Source organism: Geotrypetes seraphini, chromosome 11 (genome assembly GCF_902459505.1).
Source record: "Geotrypetes seraphini chromosome 11, aGeoSer1.1, whole genome shotgun sequence".
Classification (NCBI taxonomy): Eukaryota; Metazoa; Chordata; class Amphibia; order Gymnophiona; family Dermophiidae; genus Geotrypetes; species Geotrypetes seraphini.
This window is the reverse complement of record NC_047094.1, coordinates 60116081-60137116: the sequence shown is the minus strand read 5'-3', so window position 1 is coordinate 60137116 and position 21036 is coordinate 60116081. Positions and strand designations below refer to the sequence as shown.

The 21036-nt window shown below is 43.3% G+C and overlaps 1 protein-coding gene across 3 annotated transcripts in view; it reads left to right on the top strand.

Moving 5' to 3' along the window:
• The window catches only part of LOC117345779 (mitochondrial import inner membrane translocase subunit TIM16-like), a 638816-nt gene that overhangs the window by 121199 nt on the left and 496581 nt on the right, over positions 1-21036 (top strand). The window lies entirely within an intron of this gene.

Here is a 21036-nt window from a genome sequence, read left to right as displayed (position 1 = left end):
TTAATAAACATAAACAAAAACATAAATGTATGTATGACTTTGCATTTCTTAGCATTAAATTTTAGCTGCCAAATTTCAGACCGTTCTTCAAGCTTCGCTAGGTCTTTCTTCATGTTATTCACACCATTTGGGGTGTCTACCTTATTGCAGATTTTGCTATCATCTTTCAGACCATTCTTCAAGCTTCACTAGGTCTTTGTTCATGTTGTTCACACCATTTGGGGTGTCTACCTTATTGCAGATTTTGCTATCATCTACAAAGAGGCAAATCTTACCTGAGAGCCTTTCAGCAATATCACTGAAGTTATGATGAATAACTTTTGGAATATAATATATCTTAAAAAGAAAATTCTCTCTAATACAGTTCCCCTCAAAAAATCATTTTATTAAAAAAAAATCCTATTCAAATAAAAAAATTGTTGATTTAATTTTTTTTTTTTTTTAATTATTGATTGTTATCCACCCTGAATAAAAATCGCCATCAAAATACTGAGATCCCTAAACTTGGGATCCCTAGAGATGGGGCTCGTAATTTGGTGACCCATAAACTTAGAAGCTCTGATTCTATAGGATTGGCAGATTTCCTCTTTAAAAACAAAAAAAAGAAGACACTTGTCCCACCCTGTTCTACCCCCCAGCCCTACCCTATTCCTCCTACAGCCCCACCCTGTTCTACCCCCAGCCTCGTCCTCCCCCCCCAAACCTCCTATTTCCTTCCCCGAGCTTGGGACTGCGACTAAAGGGGCTCTGCGCATGTGCAGACATCAACACGATGATGTCACATGTATGCGCACGTACTTATGACATCATCGCATTAACATCCATGCCTGTGCAGAGGGCCTCCAGACATGGCCCCGAGCTTGAGGACTTCCAAAATCCAGACAAACTATTGGGTTTTGGAAATCCCTGCTGGCACTCAGACAGTCCTCTAAAAAAAAGGACATGTCTGGGCTTTCCCAGACATCTGGTAACCCTATGATTCTAGGACCCCTGCATGTGGGTGGGCCTCTTTTCCTATCCCCTAATTACTCTCTCGCCAAACTACACGAGGACACCTTGCCTGCCTTTAGTGTTCCTGGGGCATTTGGGACAAGACCAGAGATCCTCCAGTTCAGTGCTTATTTATTTTTATTTTATTCAATTTTCTATACCATTCTCCCAGGGGAGCTCAGAATGGTTTACATAGATTTATTCAGGGACTCAAGCATTTTTCCCTGTCTGTCCTGGTGGGCTCACAATCTATGTAATGTACCTGAGGCAATGAGGGGATTAAGGTCTAGATTCACTAAGCAAACCGATCGTGTACCGATCAGTTTGTGACCCGATTTCTCTCCGACCCGATTCACTAACCTCTGTCCTGATCATCTTCCGATCCGTGCTTGCAAATGAGGGGGAGGGGCATTCAAATGTAGGCAGGCAGCGATTCACTAACCAAAAACTGCAACATTGTTTGGGCTGGCTGATCAGCAAACAAGCAGGGAACCAGTCGTTCACTGCTCTCTGCCCCGACTTTGCAACTCTCTGCCCCAACTTTGCAGCTCTGTGCCCTGGACTCTCCTGCTCTTTGCCCCGGCTTTCCCCCGCAGTGCGAGCCCGTACTTTTAACCCACGGGTTTAAAGCGGGTTAAAATCCACAGGCTCGGGCTGGCTAAAAAGTTTAAAAGAGTTAAAAAAAAAGTCGCTGCTCTTTAAGCATGTGCAGACCATCTACAGATGGTCTGAGCATATGTCGAGATCACTACAGAGCGATCCGGGCGGTCAATTGGGAGCGTGATTCTGATCGCCCTCATTTGCATGAGGGCGATTTGTGAATCAGCCCCCCCGAACATGGATCAGATCCCTCATGGATCGGCTCCAATCCATGCTCTTAGTGAATCTAAGCCTAAGTCACTTGCCCAGGGTCACAAGGAGCAGCGTGGATTTTGAACCCACAACCTCAGGGTGCTGAGTGGCTTTAACCACTGCCCCACACTCTCCCCCCCCATAGAGGTGATAATTAGTTTAAACTTCTACCCTTTAGCAACATTCCTTCTAAGTGGGTGTGAGTGTCTTCAATCCATCTTCTTGCTGGTGGGGGGCTGGTCTTTCAATATTACACTTAATCCCAGGGGACTCACTGTCCCTTGTGATTGAAAAATGTGATTTTGAAGCACCACCACCAACCATCTGGAATGCAGGCTGAAGACTCCCACACAGCTCAGAGGGGAATGTTGCCTCTAACCATTAAAGTTAAAATGGAAATAAATGAATGTTACTTCTGTTTTGGTGTACAGTTTTACTTCGGCTTAGCACACAAATTTGACTGTTGTGCTTTAGGCATGTCATTATTTTATTATCTTTGCAATAAAGTGAAAGAGAGTTATATAGAAATAAGAAAATCTGTGTTAAGTATTAAATTTGTGCAACCAATTCATATGTACTGTTTTGAAAAACTAAAATCATGGTTTTTCAAGAAGTCGTTGTTAGAGGCTTAAGGAGACCTGGACTTTATATAATAAATACTTACTCTAAAGAATGAGAATGTTAGTCCTTACTTTTTGTCTTACATATCTTATCTTACATTGCATGTATGACTTGTATGTAGCATGTATGATTCTATGGATAACTCTGTGTAGCAATATTATGCTTGCGACCCACCTAGAACTAGATTTGCGAGGATTAGGCAGGATATAAGATTGCATAACAACATATTACAAGTACTATGTTATTACATTGGTCCTTAAATTGAGCTGCAGCTTTCATAAAGGCCCAAAAATCTATCTATTTGGAAAATAACTTTACCACCACCCTACAAACAACAGGCTATGACCACCAGAAACTAAACAAGACACAAACCATCTTTCCTATCTTGATGACCAAGCTCTCTATAAACCGGAAAAGAGACATCCATACCAGAACCTATAATATCAAGACTACAACACCAGATATAGCCAATCTTCTCTCCAAATCATATGCCATAATCATACTCCTACATGAACACAAAACAAGTTATCTGTGTTATGAACCCTAATGAAATAATGTAATCCCTGGATATGGCCAGGCTCTTCTAAATTGTAAATCACATTGAACTTCTTCTGGGGCATATTAATAGTCCATAAATACTAATGTAATGTAATACGCGAGTTCAGAAGTTAAATGCTGGCATGTTAATCTGCTCATTTAGGGCAGCTTTGCAACACAACCCCACTCACCAGGATGGCCACTGCCTTGACCTTGTATTTTCCTCCAACTGCTCTCTCTCTAACTTCTCTACCTCACTGCGCCCCATCTCTGATCACCATCTGATATCCTTCACCATTAGGCCCCCTCTGCCACACCCATTCATCTCCAAGAGGTCTCGAAATCTTCAAGCCCTTGATCCTTCCACGCTCTCATCCACTGTTTCACCTCTCCTTGCCTCCACTATTTATCTAAGTCTGTCCATTAGGCTGTCTTGTCGTACACTTCTATTCTTTCCTCTGCTCTGGACACCCTTGCTCCCCCTGTTTCTCGCTCTGTCAGGCGTACCAAACCTCAACCTTGGCTCACTCCCAGTGTTCATTACTTATGTTCCTGCACCCGCTGTGCTAAGCGCCTTTGGCTCAAATCTTGCACATGTGCTGACTTTCTTCACTTTAAATTTATGATTACCTCCTTTAATTCTGTACTTACACGGGTCAAGCAAGACTACTACAACCAACTAACCGAGTCCCTTTCTTCCAACCCTTGTCGTCTCTTTGCCACGCTTAACTCCCTCCTTAAAGCGCCCCCACTTCTGACCCCTCCTTCTCTCTCTCCCCAGATTATGGCTGATTACTTCTATGACAAGGTCTGCCCTTGAGTTCACTACAAAGTCACATCCTTCTCCCCTACCTACCAACCACTCTCCTGAACTTCAACCTTGCACCTCCCCTTCATCCTTCACTCAAGCAGCTCAGGAAGCTTCTCCTGTCTGGCCCCGCCCACCTGTCCCTCCATCAACTACTGCTGACTTTTTTGCCTTCTCTGTAATCACAGAGGAAGAAACTGCACAACTTCTGTCTTCAGCCAAGGCTACTACATGCCCCTCAGACCCTATTCCCACCCCTCTACTCGACCCCATCTCACATACTGTTATCCCTCCCATATGAAGCATCAAAAACTAAGCCTCAATTAGAGTTAATATATTCGTTTATGACCTCAGCAGTACAAACTGTGAGAAAGACTTCATTCACAGTATAGCTTGCACTAGAGTCTTCATCGGTCAGATTTTTTATCTCAAATCTTATTAGTTTATTTATTTTTATTTAGTTTTCAAAATAACTTAAGAGATAATACTCATCTCATTATCAGAGCATAGCAGGGGTTCTTCACCGACATAGGCTATGTTTCGCCATACAAGGCTTTGTCAAGGTAATCCCCTTTCTTATGCCGATTCCACATTCGCTGCCATCAATGTAGTTTAGTTCAAAGTTTTGAACTAAACTACATTGATGGCAGCGAATGTGGAATCGGCATAAGAAAGGGGATTACCTTGACAAAGCCTTGTATGGCGAAACATAGCTTATGTCGGTGAAGAACCCCTGCTATGCTCTGATAATGAGATGAGTATTATCTCTTAAGTTATTTTGAAAACTAAATAAAAATAAATAAACTAATAAGATTTGAGATAAAAAATCTGACCGATGAAGACTCTAGTGCAAGCTATACTGTGAATGAAGTCTTTCTCACAGTTTGTACTGCTGAGGTCATAAACGAATATATTAACTCTAATTGAGGCTTAGTTTTTGATGCTTCTTAGATTTTTTGGCCTTAAAGATATACCCAAGTGCCCAATATCCCTCCCATATGCCATATTCTCAATCTATCTTTTCCACTGCAACTGTCCCTGCTGCCTTCAAACATGCGGTGGTTAAGCCGCTTTTCAAAAAACCCTCGCTTGACCCCTCCTGCCCATCCAACTATCGCCCTGTCTCCCTTCTTCCGTTCCTATCCAAGATACTCGAGCGTGCTATTCTCTGTCGCTGCCTGGACTTCCTTTCAACTCGACAGATTCTCGATCCTCTACAATCTCGTTTTCGTCCCCAACACTCCACAGAGACTGCCCTCACTAAGGTCTGCAATGACTTGTTCATGGCTTTTACTCTGTCTTTATCCTTCTTGACCTGTCTGCTACCTTTGATACTGTAAATCACAGCTTACTCCTTGATATGTTGTCCTCATTTGGATTCTGATTGTGTCCTTTCCTGGTTTGCCTCTTACCTTTCCCAACGCACCTTTAGTGTATGTATTGGTGGATCCTCTTCTGCTGCTAACCCGTTAGTGGTTGGTGTACCCCAGGGTTCTGTCTTAGGACCTCTTCTCTTCTCTCTCTACACTTCTTCCCTCGGTGCCCTGATTTCCTCCCATGGCTTCCAGTATCACCTTTATGCTGATGACTCCCAGCTCTACCTCTCTACACCTGAAATTTCACCTAAAGTCCAAGAAAAAGTCTCTGCTTGTTTGGCTTACATTGCTGCCTGGATGTCCTGCCGTCATCTCTGAGACCGAGCTGCTCCTCTTTCCTCCTAAACCCTCTGCTCCTCCTCCACCTTTCTCCATCTCTGTAAATAATACTGTCTCATTGTTGTAGTCTCCTCTGCTCACAAACTTGGAGTCGTCTTCGATTCTGACCTCTCATTTTCTCTATATATCCAAGAAGCTGCTAAGACTTGTCGCTTCTATCTCTTTAATATCACCAAAATGTGCCCCTTCCTCTGAGAACACTACCCAGACCCTTGTCCAAGCTCTTGTAACCTCACGCTTAGATTACTGCAATCTACTCCCGCTCTAACTGGTATCCCTCAGTGTTGCCTCTCCCCCTTGCAATCTGTGTAAATCTCTGCTGCGCAACTCATCTTCTACCAACCTCGGTACACTCAAATCACCCATCTCCTTAAGTCACTTCATTGTCTCCCTATCTGCCATCGCATACAGTTCAAGATCTTATTGCTGACCTACAAGTGTGTTCATTCTGCTGCCCCTCATTCTCCTTGCTTCTCTCTCCTTATACACCTCCCATAGAACTCCGTTCCTCAGATAAGTCACTCTTAACGTTACCCTTCTCCTCCACTGCCAATTCCAGACTTCGTTCCTTTCATCTAGCTGCCCCCTATGCCTGGAATAAATTACCCGAATTTGTCCATCAAGCCTCTTCCCTTCCCTTGTTTAAATGCAGACTGAAAACCCACCTTTTTGATATAGCTTTCAATCCTTAAACCTACTCCTCTGCCCTTTAGCCCAGCCAGCTGATTAACCATTCCCCTTAACTGTATCCATGACATCTTGTTTGTCTGTCTTTGTAAGCTCTTTTGAGCAGGGACTGTTTTCGTATTCTTTGTGACTCTGTACAGCGCTGTGTGCGTCTGGTAGTGCTATAGAAATAATTAATAATAGTAGTAGTAGTAGTAGTATGCACATTGCTCTGACAACATGGTAATAAATAGCGTGTTGGGAGTGATTTAAATTTACAGAATGATGCTCAGCACAATCGCATGCAAATTATATGCACGCTATTTGTACGGAGCAGCCCTGGTAAAAGGGGGAAAAACTGTGCCTGGCACCTGCTCAGAAGAGCAAGGCATAGCCACAGCTCCTCCCCCCATCCCTCCTGTCAGCCCTAAAAAATAAAACAAAACAATTTTAAAGTGCTCTGGTGCTCATTTTCTCCTGCTACTGCTGCTCTTCCTGCCAGCTCAGCTGATTGCAGCTCCAGAGCCAAAATCAGTTGAGCCATGATCAGCCGAGCCGGCAGGAGGAGCCCCCAAACAGCTAATCCAGCAGGTAATCCCCGTAGCTGCCAGCTCAGATGATGGGCAGCTTTGGGGAGTCCTGCCAGCTCAGCTGATCAGGGCTCTGGAGCCGCAATCACCTGAGCTAGCAGGGATAGCAGTGGCTACAAGCTCAGCTGCAGGTTTTTTTTCTTGGGGGGGGGGCTCTAAAATGGGCACAGCTATTGAGTGTGTTGTTTGCACTGGACATACAGGTACACAATAAACGCACAACGGCTACCGGCAGGTTAGACCTGCTGGAAAAGAGGGGCGTTCCCTTTTGTTCATCAGAAGGGGAGCTCATTTAAATACTCGTGCGCTCCTTGTGATGCATTTGCATAGGGTTCTCAGTAGCTGCTTCAAGGATCGGTAACAGACCCCCCTCCCTTCTCCCGAGAACCCTTTTGAGCATTGGGAGGAGAGCTTCTGTGCCAGTAAGACTGCTTGAATGAGTCTTTCCAGCAGGAAAAGCTTTTGAGCATCAGGGCCTTAGAAAGAGATGCATCAGAAAAAACATCTAACAACTAGTTCTCTTGATCCATTGAAGTATATTTAAAATTGCCATATCTTTTAGTACATTCTGATGCAAATGTAACTATTATTATTTCAGACTTGATAAAACATTTTGAGTTGTATTTAGAAAGGTGATTTAGAAATTATTTCAATAAACAATGGCCTTTGGGGGCTTTCAGGCTATGTAACCCACCCCATCTACCCATTTGCTGAATGCTTGCCGGGTATGTCTGTGAGGAGATTTCTCACCATGTGACACTTTCTACCTTCAGGAGTACGAAGAGCTCCACAAAGAAAGTGGGAGGTAAAATAACTCACCTTTTTTTTTTTTTTTAACCACAAATTCAGAAGCTCAAAGAATAGTTAAGCTATGAAACTCATCCCCAGTGGTTAGCGTAGCGTTGTTCCTGGAGGAAAAGTCAATAGTCTGCTATTAAAACAGACATGAGGAAAGCCACTGCTTGCCCTGGAATCGGTAACGTGGAATGTTGCTACTGTTTGGGTTTCTGCCAGATACTTGTGACCTGGATTGGCCACTGTTAGAAACAGGAAACTGTGCTAGATGGACCATTGGTCAGATCTAGAATGGCTTGTTCTTATGTAAAGGTCAGGAAACTGATCCGATGCCTAAAGCAGTTTTAGTAAAATAGTCTCCTGCAGAGGAGTTTAATTAAAAAGGGGAATAAATTCAGTCAAATGTAAAATGTCCTCCCTTTCCTTTTGAAGACTGTTACCATTCACTAATGTGAAAGTGTTATGTGCGGTTGTACACTTGCATGAAACCTAGAAAATGACACAAGAACAAAGTTTGTCCCCATTCCCAACCCATCCTGCGGGCTCTGTCCCCATCCCCACCCTCTGTCCCTATCCCTGCAGGCTCTGACCCCATCTTCGCCCCATCCCCATGGACTCTATCCTAATTTGCACAAGCCTCAAACACTTATGATTTTATGTTTAAATCTTTTTATTAAAGTATAAAAAAAGGACAATATTCTGTACAACTGTTTATAAATCACAAATACTGTAGAGCCTTCCATTTTGATCTGGTTTTGGTACAACCTTCCCAAAGATTCAGTTGCCTATGTTTTTACATCATCTGGGAAGGTAAACAGATTGACTTTCAGACATGGGTGTAGAAGAGAACCTAAACCAGTGTCCCGCAAACTTTCTCGAACCGCAGCACACTAAAGGTAGTGGCTGCGGCTCGAGGCACCTGGAAGTGCGCAGACGTTGCCGTGATGTCATCATGTAGACGTCTGCACATGCGCGAAGGCCCTCCAGATGGGCCCTGAGCTGCCAGTAGGGAGTGACAGCAGGGAAGAGGGCCCTAGAGGAGAGGCACTGGTGCTGGCTGATTGCCTACAAGATGTGCCTCTCACCGCAAGAGGCACGTCCTGTAGGCAGTCAGCTGGTGCCTCTCCTCCTCCCCAGTGTGCCGTGGCTCACTTGAAATATTAAGAGGCACGATTGTTGGATCCAAGATGGCCGCACGAGGAGTTGTTTGAGCTTCACTCTCCCTGAAGCTCCTTAAAATATCTTTGTCTACTGCAACTATTTACCTGTTATAATGCCGAAGAGGAGGGGACGTAGCGCTGCTGGAGCCTCGCAGCGCTCCAGAACGGCCGTCTTCGGAAACATCGAGGAACTGATGAGGAGAATGCAGGGCACGCCGACAGCTTCGGGGAGTTCCCCGCGGGAGACGCATGGTGGAGGCGCATCTGTGTCGCTCTCCATGGGGCCGGAGACATCGTTGAGCCCCGAAGTAAGGGCACCTCCCCCACGCCCTCAGTCAACCAGTTCCCCGCGAGAGGAGGTACTTCCTGAGGTCGGAGTTCACCTCCTCCCGGAGGCTAAGGAGAACAACGGGGGAACTGTGTGGCAGGACTCCCTGCCGGTGCAGAGGAGTCTGAGCGAGGAGACTGAGGAGGAAGCAGTGGGGGATGAGAGAATTCGACAGACTGCCGTAGGAGACACGCTGCCAGAGGGTGAGCTAACCAAATTAAAATTACAACCTTTACAAATTGAGAAGCCCCGAGAGGTTACATTAGATTCTCTGTGGGATCTTGTGGCCAATTTGGCAAGATCTATAAACCCACAACTACAACAATTAGAAAAGAAACTTAATAATCATGAAATTGAGATAAAAAATTTAAAGACTGGACTTGAGGACTCAAAAACTTCAGTACAGAATGTCTGTCAAGAATTAAAAGTCTCCCAACAAATTACTGAGACATTAATTAAAGACAATACTAACCTAAGAAGGAAGATGGAGGCAATGGAAAATTTCTCTCGTAATAATAATCTCAGACTAATAAATTTCCCTAGGGCTTCTATGATAGCCCCAAGGGAAATGCTGAAACGTTATATGACGGAAGTATTGGAACTTTCTGAAGAGTCGTTACCACCATTTACGCAGGTCTATTACCTTCCAAATAAAACTCAAGACCAACAACAACAGAAAATGGGACCTGACTTAATGAACATATCTAATATTTTGGAAATGTCTGATAGAGAATTGGTGACCCCTGCCACTTTACTTTTGACAGTAGCTCTCGCACCAGATAAAAACTGGTTGCTGAGACTCTTCTTTAAAAATAAACACAAAGAATTTTTAGGTTGTAAAATTCAGATGTTCCCAGATTTGGCTAGGGATACACAGAGAAGGAGACGAGAATTTTTGTTAAGGAAACCTGGTGTTATATCTCTGGGGGCGACCTTTTACTTGCGACATCCATGTAAATGTGTTATTAATTATCATTCTCATAAATATGTTTTCTTTGAGCCATCTCAACTGACAACCTTTCTCTCAACTGCATCTCTGGAGAAAGAAAGTGCTTAGTTTAAGAAAGGGTGCTTTAATCTCATTCAACTAGTTATTGCTTGGTTTAAATATAATTACTTTGATTCGCCTATTACCCCTCTTGGATCTGATTGAGGACTTGAGTAGAAATTTATGCTTATATTTGATATTCTTTTATATATCTTTTCAATTGTATTAATTTCATGCTGAATTTCCTTTCTGTACAAGTTTTATGCTTGATTATATTGAAAAATTCAATAAATATTAAATAATAATAAAAAAAAAAAAAAAGAAATATTAAGAGGCACAAAGTTTGCGATACACTGACCTAAACTGTATAATGGATGAACAGGAATGTTGGAAATGCTCCCCGATGCCAGCAACAATGGATGAATCTGTTGCAGTAACAGTAAGATGCTCCAACAGCTGGGCACATGATGAAAGGATATGGCTGTTGGCAAACAAGACACAAATGATGTCATTTAACAGTAGTTCATTTAAATTTAAAAGCAGCTTCTGCAGGTTTGTTTGTTTTTAATCATTGAATTCAGTTGCCAATTGTCTAAGATGTATTAAGTTTTTACTTACTGATACTAGAGAATGACACATGGACAATGTTTGTCCCTGTTCTCACACTATCCCTGCAGGCTCTGTCCCTATCTCCTTCCCACAGTTAACCATAGGTACCTGTCGCTGTGCCATTCTCTCAAAAATAACTATAGGTTCTTGTGTAGTGCTGAGTCCCCAAGTATCTATGCCTTGAGGTGAGGGCTCCCAGGGATCTATGCCCTGAGGTTAGGGTGCCGAGGGTATTGTGCCACCAGATATCCATGCCCTGAGGTGACAACACCGAGGGTACCATGCCCCAATGTGAGAGCGCCCTGCCTCCCCAGGAATCTATGCCCAGAGGTGAGAGCACCAATGGTGTTAATATACAAGGTACCTATACACCAAGGTGAGCGCTAGACACCAAGCATCTAAGCAGTGAGGTGAGAATTCATTAGGTACCCATCTAAAGCAGCAGCAGCATTTCTCGAGCAGAAGTTATTTTTGTGTCTATGGACGCGCTGCTATTAATAATGCTGGCAAGAAGTTGTATCTGGAGTGGAATAGGTAACTGATGTCATGCAGAAACTGTCATCTCACCGGTAAGCCCTTTTCCACATTTCTGGCCTGTAAAAAGGCTTTTGTCAGACAGTGCACATATGCTTTTAACTTCAGTTGCTTGTTTTTTTGTGGATTAGGGAGCCAAGCTAAACATCAAACAAGAGGACACTTAATCTCCAATTATAGTCCTTTGGATAGAAAGAAAAATGGGGTTAGTCTGGTGCTCTTGAAACAGGAGTCATGAAATGAAGAAAAGAGAAATAGGCCAAAAGCATTTTTTGTGAGAGACCTAGAAAAGCCACAAACTGACAGCCAGGATTAACAGGGAGGTGCCTAATACAGAGCCTTGACTGGCTACTCCTAGCAAGATGACTTCTCAGTCCTGACCCAGTGACCCCACCATCAGTCAAGTTTTCATTTTATCCACAATGGATATTCATGAAACTGGATATCATGATATATGCAAAGTAATGGTGGTGGTGGAGAGTAAAACTGTGACTGAGTTCAAAGAAGCGTGGGATGAACACAGAAGATTTAGAATCAGAAAATAATATTAAATATTGAACTAGGCCAGTTACTGGGCAGACTTGCACGGTCTGTGTCTGTATATGGCCGTTTGGTGGAGGATGGGCTGGGGAGGGCTTCAATGGCTGGGAGGGTGTAGATGGGCTGGAGTAAGTCTTAACAGAGATTTTGGCAGTTGGAACTCAAGCACAGTACCGGGTAAAGCTTTGGATTCTCGCCCAGAAATAGCTAAGAAGAAAAAAAAAAAAAAAAATTTAAATAAAAAATTTAAATTGAATCAGGTTGGGCAGACTGGATGGACCATTCGGGTCTTTATCTGCCGTCATCTACTATGTTACTATGTTACTATGCATATTCATTGTGGATAGGCAGAAACCTTGATGGGTAGTGGGGACTCCAGGGGCTGGATTTATAAAAACGCATTAAAAAAAACGACTGGCTGCTGTCACAGCCGTTATAGTAGCGATTGTAAAAAAGCGAGTTATTCTCCAAAAAATGCTCATGCAAATGAGGTTGGCAGAGAGTAGCGAAGACTCGCTAAATTTGCATGTGCCCATTGCTGGTTAGTGATGGGTACATGCACAGAATAAACAAACAAAAAAAACCCCAACAACCCCACACTAGCGGTAGAGATGTCCAATCAATCTCTCCCACTCAACCGATGACTCCCCATCCCCAAACCCACTATAAATCATTATAGACAGTTTTTATATTTTTTGCAAACTCAAAACAGTTCAAGTTTTGGACTTCAAAATTACAAACAAATCCTACCAACTTTGTCTGTTTCTCTCTTCACCAGCTACTTTAGTCAGTCACAACAGCTTTTAAAGTCCCAAAACACAGCTTTAACTTAAGCTGACTATTATCCACAGCAGGATTATTTCACCATTTATCAAGCATAGGAATCCCACATCATTTCCTCTTCATTTAGACTCTGGACAAAGTTCATCACAGACCATAGCTTCCTCTTTCTCATTCAAAACAGAACTAAATTCTGAACACATTGACATCTGGTCTTCAAAATCAGTTTCTATAGGAAAGTTTACCTCTTGGCCCTTGGATAATTTGAGCTTCTGGACTCCTTTTGTCTCACCACCTCCCTTCTCATACTGAATTATGGGATGTTTAACTACCTTGCCAGATGTGTGTATCCAGTGGCGTACCAAGTGGGGGTGGGGTGGGCCCTGGGGTGCATGCATGCTCTAAGGGGGTGCATAGCCAGTCCACTGGGTCCGGAACCTTCCACCCTACTCTACTGCTTTTGTTTTCCTGAACCAGTGGCAGTAAACTTTAAATTCAGTCATCATGGGACCTTCTTGCACCTCCCTGTGGCTGCTGGTCCATCCCCCTCCAGCGTCACTTCCTAGTTCTGGAGCAGAACCGGCAGCTGCAGGGAGGTATAGCAAGGTCCTACTATGAGTACGTATAAGTTTTCAGCCGCCGCTGCTGCTGGTTCGAAAAGCATGCAACAGTGGTGGGGAGGTGAGAGGGCAAGATACTGGATGGTATTGGAATGGAGGGCAATGTTCTTTCTAAGGTGCGCAGCTGCGCACTCACTTATTTTTTATTTATTTATTTATTTATTTGGATTTTTATCCCGTCCTCCCAGTAGCTCAGAACGGTCTACAAATGAACATACACAGTGGGGAGTAGCTAGACACTTCTGTTCAGAGCCCAGTGCAGCAGCTCTTGGCTGCCACACACCAGGAGCAGCACTTCCTGCCTCCCTCCCGCCACCAGGATGTATCTTGGAGCAGGCCAAGTGGCTGCTCCCTGCATACTGGGATTCCATCCTCCTCCTCCTCCGTGGGATGCATCTCTGCAGCTCTTTCATCCTTCGGGCAGCCGCAACGTGAGTTTATTCAGAAACTTCTTATTCCACATGAACCTACACAAGTCTTAAGATCCTCCTCTCAGTACCTTCTTCATACACCATCATTAAAAATTATTGGTTCATGTCGTGCTACTTCCTTCACAGTCGCAGCCCCCACTATATGGAATTCTTTACTGCTGTATATTAGAGCGGAGAAAAACTTAGCCAAATTTAAGGGAAATCTAAAGACTTACCTTTTCCATGATGCGTATGACCCTTAAATAGATTTCAATCTTCGCCAGAGCTGCTCGATAATCCTGATTGTCACTCCTCCCTATTGTGGACTTCCTTTTATTTATTCTTTACTTTAAATTGTAGTTCTCCCAACTTTCCTAATGTTTTTGTTGGTCTAGTGTTGTTGAGTGGATATTTGTCTATTATGTCTCCACTTTTTTAAATATAATTTGTAAAATGCTTAGAAATCATGATTTGCGTTTAATCAAAAATTTTAATAAAATTTTAATAAACTTGAAACTTGAACACATGCTGCCTTTGATGGCCTGGAAGCTTTCCCTCTGCTACGGCTTCCTGTCACCTGTCCCCTCATAGGTGGGAAGCAGTAGCAGAGGGAAAGCTCACAGGCCGCTGAAAGTAGCGTGTTCACTCAGGCTGCCAGCTGCCTGAAGGATGAAAGAGTGGCTGCCTTACCAGATCACATGAAGGGGAGGAACGCAGGGGGAGGGGGCATTAGAGAAATGCTGGACCATGGGGATGGAGAGGGAAATTAAAAAGAAAGATGCCAGTCCAAGAGGAGGACAGAAATGCCAGACCATGTTAGGGAATAGGAGGAGGAGGGAAGAGAAGTAGAGAAGAGATGCCAGACCAGAAGAAGAGAGTAAAAAGGAAGGAGAGAGATGGACTACTGGAGGAGAGGGAAGGAAAGAGAGAGATTCTAGACTAGGGTAGGAAGGAAGAAGGAAGGGAAGGAGAAAAATACCATATCACAAGAAGGGGGAAATGGAAGGAGTGAGATGGACTACTGGAGGGCTAGGGAAGGAGAGAGAGACGCCAGACAAGGAAAAGGAAGAACTAGAGATAGATAGAGGAGAGGGAGAAGAAAAGGACAAAGATGTCAGACCACAAAGGGGGAAGGAAGGAGGGGAGAGTGATTGAGGCCATACTGGGGGAAGGAGAGGAGAAAGATGTCAGACCACTAGGGGGGGGAGGGAGGAAGAAGATGCTGCACAGGGATGGAGAGTAAGGGGAGAGAGAAGGAGAAAATGGTGTGCTGGAATGGGAAGGGTGGGGAAAGGAAGAGAGATGGAAACAATTGCCATTTAAGAAAAGATGGAAATAGGGGAGAAGAAAGAGAGGGAATATGGTACACATGGATGGAGGGGAGGGGAAGAGCAGAGAGAGGGAGGAGATGGTGCACATGGATAGATGGGAAGGGAAGATATGGAATAGTAGATAGAATTGAGAAGGAAGAAGAAAATTGAATATTGAAAGTTGATGCCAAAAATGGATGTAGTATCTAATTATGCAACTGACCTAAGTTGGTTACAAAACTTATGGAGAGTGATCAAAATAAAGTTTATAAAAATTCTCAGAGATATGGAACTCTGTAAGGAAGGCTTGAAAACCTCCCTTGGATTTGCTGAAGCTAAGTGCTATTTTGCATATATTACAACATACAGTGATTTTTAAACACATCAGAAATATCTATATGGAATTTTTTGAAATAGAGCCAAACAATATCTTTTGGAGTCAGTGATCAAAGTTTTTAAAAAATAACAATGACTGGAAGGTGAACTCTCCACCCAAGAGTGGTTTTCAAGCCTTCCTTACAGAGTTCCATATCTCTGAGTATTTTTATAAACTTTATTTTGATCACTCTCCATAAGTTTTGTAACCAACTTAGGTCAGTTGCATAATTAGATAGTATTAACTTTTTCTGACCTTGAGTCTACAGTTACTATTCCTAAACACACTAAAGTAAATTTAAAAATGGATGTAGGGCAGAAAGTGAAGAAGAGAGAAACAGCAAATTGATAAGAAGGTCCTGGAAATAAAGTTAAGGGCACAGACAGAAAGAAGTGCAACCAGAGACTGGGAAAGCATATGTAGAAAAATGATTTTATTTTCAACTTAATGATTGAAATATGTTGGTTTTGAGAATTTACATCTGCTGTCTATGCATTTAATTCTATTTCTATTCTGACATTAGGGTTTCATTTGTGTAAATTAGAACTTTTAATTTGTGGTCTTGTATTTGCATAAGGTTGATCTGTGTTCTGCATGTGTGATCAAGACTTGGTGTTCTGGTAGGAATGAATGATGAGACGATATTGGTGTGTCATGACTCAAAGTAGGAACATATTTGTCGGCTCTCCTTTACCCCATTTGGACTCAAAACGGCCCTCACTTTATGGAAGCAGGGAGGAGAGAAGTGGCAGATGCTTTATGGAAGCCGGGAGGCAAGAGAGGGCAGAGGCAGGCTTTTTTAATCGCCAGCCACAGTGATATTAGCTCCGACACTTATAGAAATTCTATGAGTGCTGGAGCTTTTATTGCTACAGCCTGCGATAAAAAAAGCCCGATGGGGCTTCATAAAACAAGGGTAAGTTATGAAGCCACTTTGGGGTATTTAATCGCCGGCTGCGATAATAAAAGCTCCAATGCTCATAGAATTCATATGAATGTCGGAGCTTTTACTGCCATTGCCTGCAATAAAAAAACCCTAATGCAGCTTCATAAATGGGGAGGGTTTTTTTTTTTTGTTAATTTGTTAAGTGATGATTGCTATCTTTTTATTTTGCACAATATTAGGGGACATATTCATCACTGTTTCTGTGGTGTTGCATTGTACGCAGAGTCCACCCCCTTTTTACAAACTGTAGCATGGTTTTTAGTGCCGGCTGCAGCGGTAACGGCTCCGACACTCATAGGAATTCTATGAGCGTTGAAATTGTTGCCAACGTGGCTGGTGCTAAAAACTGGGTTACGATTTTGTAAAAAAGGGGGGGAGGGGTAGTTTGTGATTACACATTCCATATTGGGCGATGGTGTTTTCTGTATTCTGTGTATGAAAGACATGGTTCTCTGTTAGCAATAACTGTGCAGGATCAATCTGTACTAGTCTGACCTGTTTAGTTTTACATAGGGTGTATTGATGTTCTACAGCTCACTGCAGTATGTAAGATGTTGCCTTTTCCTAGGTCCATTCTTGTGCGATGTGTGGATTGTTGCTAAAAATCCTGTTTTTCATGTAGATGAGGGGAATGCCAAAAATGATGGGCCCCGGTTGTTACATATGCTAGGTACACCACTGTGTATATTTCTCTGATTGGGAAACCCTGAATGCAGAGGTTTTGCCCAAGCCTGCTTGCTGCCTGGCAACATGAGGTTCTTTATCTATACTTTCCTTTAATGCTTCCTGGGTTAGGTGCAGTTTCTGGATCCACTTTAATCTTGCTAGAGGCTTGTCTAGGGAAAGATAAATAGGCATTAGTTTTAGGCACTCTTGACACAAGTGGCAGTTATGACTTTGAAAAAGAAGTTTTAGATCTCGGTTTAGGAACTAACTTATTATCTCTGGGTTCTTCCATACCTTCAACACTTTCCCTGCCACAATTAGGTATGTACTACCTTTGGACTTTTACCGATTATATACCGTATTTTCACGCATATAACGTGTGCGTTATACACGATTTTACAAACCGAGCATAACCATGCGCGTTATATGCGTGAGCGCGTTTTACAAATTTTTTTTTACATTGCTGGTTCCCCCCCTCCCCCCGACGTCCGATTCATCCCCAGCCCTGAAAGCCTGATGGCCCACCCCGAAGGACCGCTGGCCCCCCCCCTGAAGGACCGCTCGCACCCCCCTCAGACGTCCGATTCATCCCCTAGCCCCCCCCTGCACCGTTTGCGGTGGAGAAGCAGCCTACCGTGGGTTCGCAATGCCAGTGAGCCCTGCTGCTTCCTCTGCCGGCGGTCTCGCCCCTTCTCTGACGTCAGAGAAAGGGTGGACCGCGGCAGAGGAAGCAGCGCAGGGCTCAGAGAAGGGGCGGGACCGCTGGCAGAGGAAGCAGCAGGGCTCACTGGCGTCGCGAACCCACGGTAGGCTGCTTCTCCACCGCAAACGGTGCAGGGGGGCTGGGGGATGAATCTGACATCGGGGGGGGTGCGAGCGGTCCTTTAGGGGGGCCAGCGGTCCTTCGGGGTGGGGCATCAGGCTTTCAGGGTGGGGCGGGCCTTCAAGGGGGGGGACAGGACTTCAAGGGCAGGGCGACGAGAGGAGAGTCGGGGCGGCAAGCAGCATGTGCGGTATACGCGTGGGTGCGCTATACCAAAATTTTCTTACATAAATTCCTTGTTCCTGCGCGCTATACCCATGTGCGCTGTGACCACCACTATAGCCCAGGGCAGGGCTCAGTAGAAATCCTGGTGGTTACAACATACAGTGCATTAACGTGTGACCCGGCATGGAGTCACCCTGCAGGACCGGACTTTCAGCAGCAATCAAAATCAACTCCACTCAAGAATAAAGTCCCAACAATAGGGTAGTTTAAAGGAATAGTTCATTTTACTCAATCCTTAAAAGCAGGTAAGTAATTCTTCAAACTTTATAACATTAGTCAGGGTTCCTCACCACATTCAAGAAGAAAGAAAAAAAAACCTGCCAAAATGGGCAAGAAAATAAAGCAATGAACAATCAGGTTCAAACTTTCTTCTTCTACTTATTAAGTCTCAATTAGCTCCTGAGACCCCCAGCTCTATAGAGAGCTAGCATTGCCTGCTTCAAAGCAGGTATTTTATCAAAACCAAAAATAAAGTTCAGCATACAAGTTTCCTCAATTCTCAATCAGAAAAGAAAATCAAGAAAAGCCTCTGGCAACAGATGTCTGCCAGGAACAGGAGAGAGCAATAGGTTTTGCCAAAACAAAGGCCTTCAGATAGGCTTTCTAATTCCCTCCCAAGGTGGAAGCAAAACCTCTCCCCACTCTCTCCAAGCCTTCTCACAAAACCCACATTCAAGAGAAAAGAAAAAAAAAACAGCACACAAACAGTTCCAAAAGAACCTCACTCACTGTTTGTGGCTTAAAGCCAAGTCCACCTGCATTGGTTCAGGCAAATTGCATTCACAGCCAGCACAAGCCTCTTGGAAGTCCATAGGCTCTTCATTCATGTGGGGCACATCTTCAGTCTGTTCAGCCTCAGTCAGCTCCATGGATTGTGGCCTGTTGCCCCTGTTTGGCCCGGCAGGATCCCTAGGGAGGCAAGGCCTAAACTTACTCCCTAACCGGCTTGCTTGTTTGAATGCCACTGCTGGCTTATCTACTCTAGGGGCGTGCCCTGTTCTGAGTGTGTCAGCTGAATTCCAGGGGCCTCTTGAGCTCCCCCGGTGGTGGCTTGGACAAAATTCGCTCTCTTCATCCTCAGATATATCTGGCTCCTCCTGGTGGTGACTTACATTATTTCCCACACTATCATCCTTGAAAATCCTGAAATTTTCTTTCCTGGGTTTTACTTTTACTTTTTCGCTTGGTTTGACTGGGACCTTGGAAGAGCCCTGATCTGCCTGGTCACAGCGCGTTATATGCGTGAAAATACGGTACTCTTAATGTTCCTTCTTTATTGTACTATATCAGGCAGAAGTTGGAAGCTTGGAGATCCTCCCACATCCAAAAGGTCTTTTTCTAGACCTTTTGGACTTGGATGATTTTTTGGACAAGAATGCAGCATAAAGATAGACGACTTGACGGTCTGGACGATCAAAAGGCTGGATGTATAATTGGATGATTCTCGAAAAAAAAGAAAAAAAAAAAAATATATATATATATATATTTTGGATGTATTTTTTGAGAATGGATTTTAGATGCTGCCGACTTTAGTTGACTAGCACCCTAGGCCCAAAACGGATTTAGACTTTTTTTTTTTAAATTATGTCTCTCTTAGTTTATATAAGATGACTTTATAATGTTTTATGGTTAATTGTTATATGATTATATGTTTTAAAAACTCTGCCCCTGTAGCTTCTCAAGAAAAAATTTACTTTACAACATCTTTTGGCAAAATTTTGTTGGGCAGGTAAGAAGTCTAAATTACAATTTGCAAGACTTTACGGGGGAAGGGCTAGAGGGGACTTCAGTATGCCATATCTCTGGACTTATAGTTATGCATGTCTCCTGAGACATATAAAAGATTGGCTTTTAGAACTAGATGATTTTATTCTGTTGGACTTTGAGCAAGTATTGTTTCGGCGAGTCCATCTAAACTATATTTTGCAGGCTCCAACTGCTAAATTACCTCTAGCTCTGCGTAATCATCTCTTGTTGATGCCTATAAGGAGATCTTGGAAAGCTTTGTTGATCTTATGGCAGCAGAAAGGCAGTGTTTGTGATCTGTTACTCATCAATGGGAATTTGATTTTACCCAAATAAAAAAGGTATTACCTTTATTCTTTTTGTTTTGTAATATTTCTATTTAATTCTAGATTTTACCCCGGATTAGATAGTGCTGCTTTTTGCCAGTGGGTTAGGGAAGGCTTGAAATTTTTCCATCAAGTTCTTGGCAATGATGAGGATATTTTGTCCTTTGAGACTCTTCAAAATGTCACCTTACAGATAGACACAAAAAACAAAAAAGGAACAATGCACAATAATTTTTAACACCTTTTGAACCCGAATGGTGCTCAGAATCCACGAGTGGATAGGAAAAAGCTTAGCGTGGGGAAACAAACCCCTAAAGCATTTTTCACGGAATCTATCATTGCACCACCGATTTTGGTAGAAAGGTGAATAAAAATATTTCTAAAAACCGGTGTGATATTATAATATGTCCATATAGTGAATAAATATCCAATGCATAAAAAGCTTCAAAAATGGTGAACTTAATTAGACTTAACTTAAATGTCCATACAGCGATGATCCGGCAAGGTTCTGATGCGTTTCGCCGAGAATAGGCTTAGTAGGCTTCTTCAGAGAACCCGCAGCGCTGTGTGTAAGATTCAGTTGTAAATCCTTCCTAAACAAAAACATAAGGTGAAACTATAATGAAATTCAAAAAGCAAGAAATGTACAAACTCTCGACGCGGTCGGCTGGATACCTGGTACAGAGAAAAAAACTTTTCATTTCCTGTGACGTCAGTGCTCAGCTGAGCACCCTGTATTTGTAATACGCAAAACTGTCCATCATCAGTGTAGAAACGCCCACCATTCAACTTCACGGTTCAGTCCAGTAGGAATCACTGTCCTCCAATGATATATCCATCTCTGTTCATGTTTCCACAGCCAAGCTTGAACGTTGCCACCTCTCTTGAGATGGGCTACTTCCAAAACTAAAAATTGTAAATCATTAAGCTGGTGTGAAAACGAGTGCCAATGCTGCACTAAAGGGGCTCCCATGTCACCCCTCCTGATCTTACTCAAATGCTCAGTAATGCGTACCTTAATACTACGTATAGAGACAGATTTGCCTATCATCAGATGGCCCATTATGTACAAGTC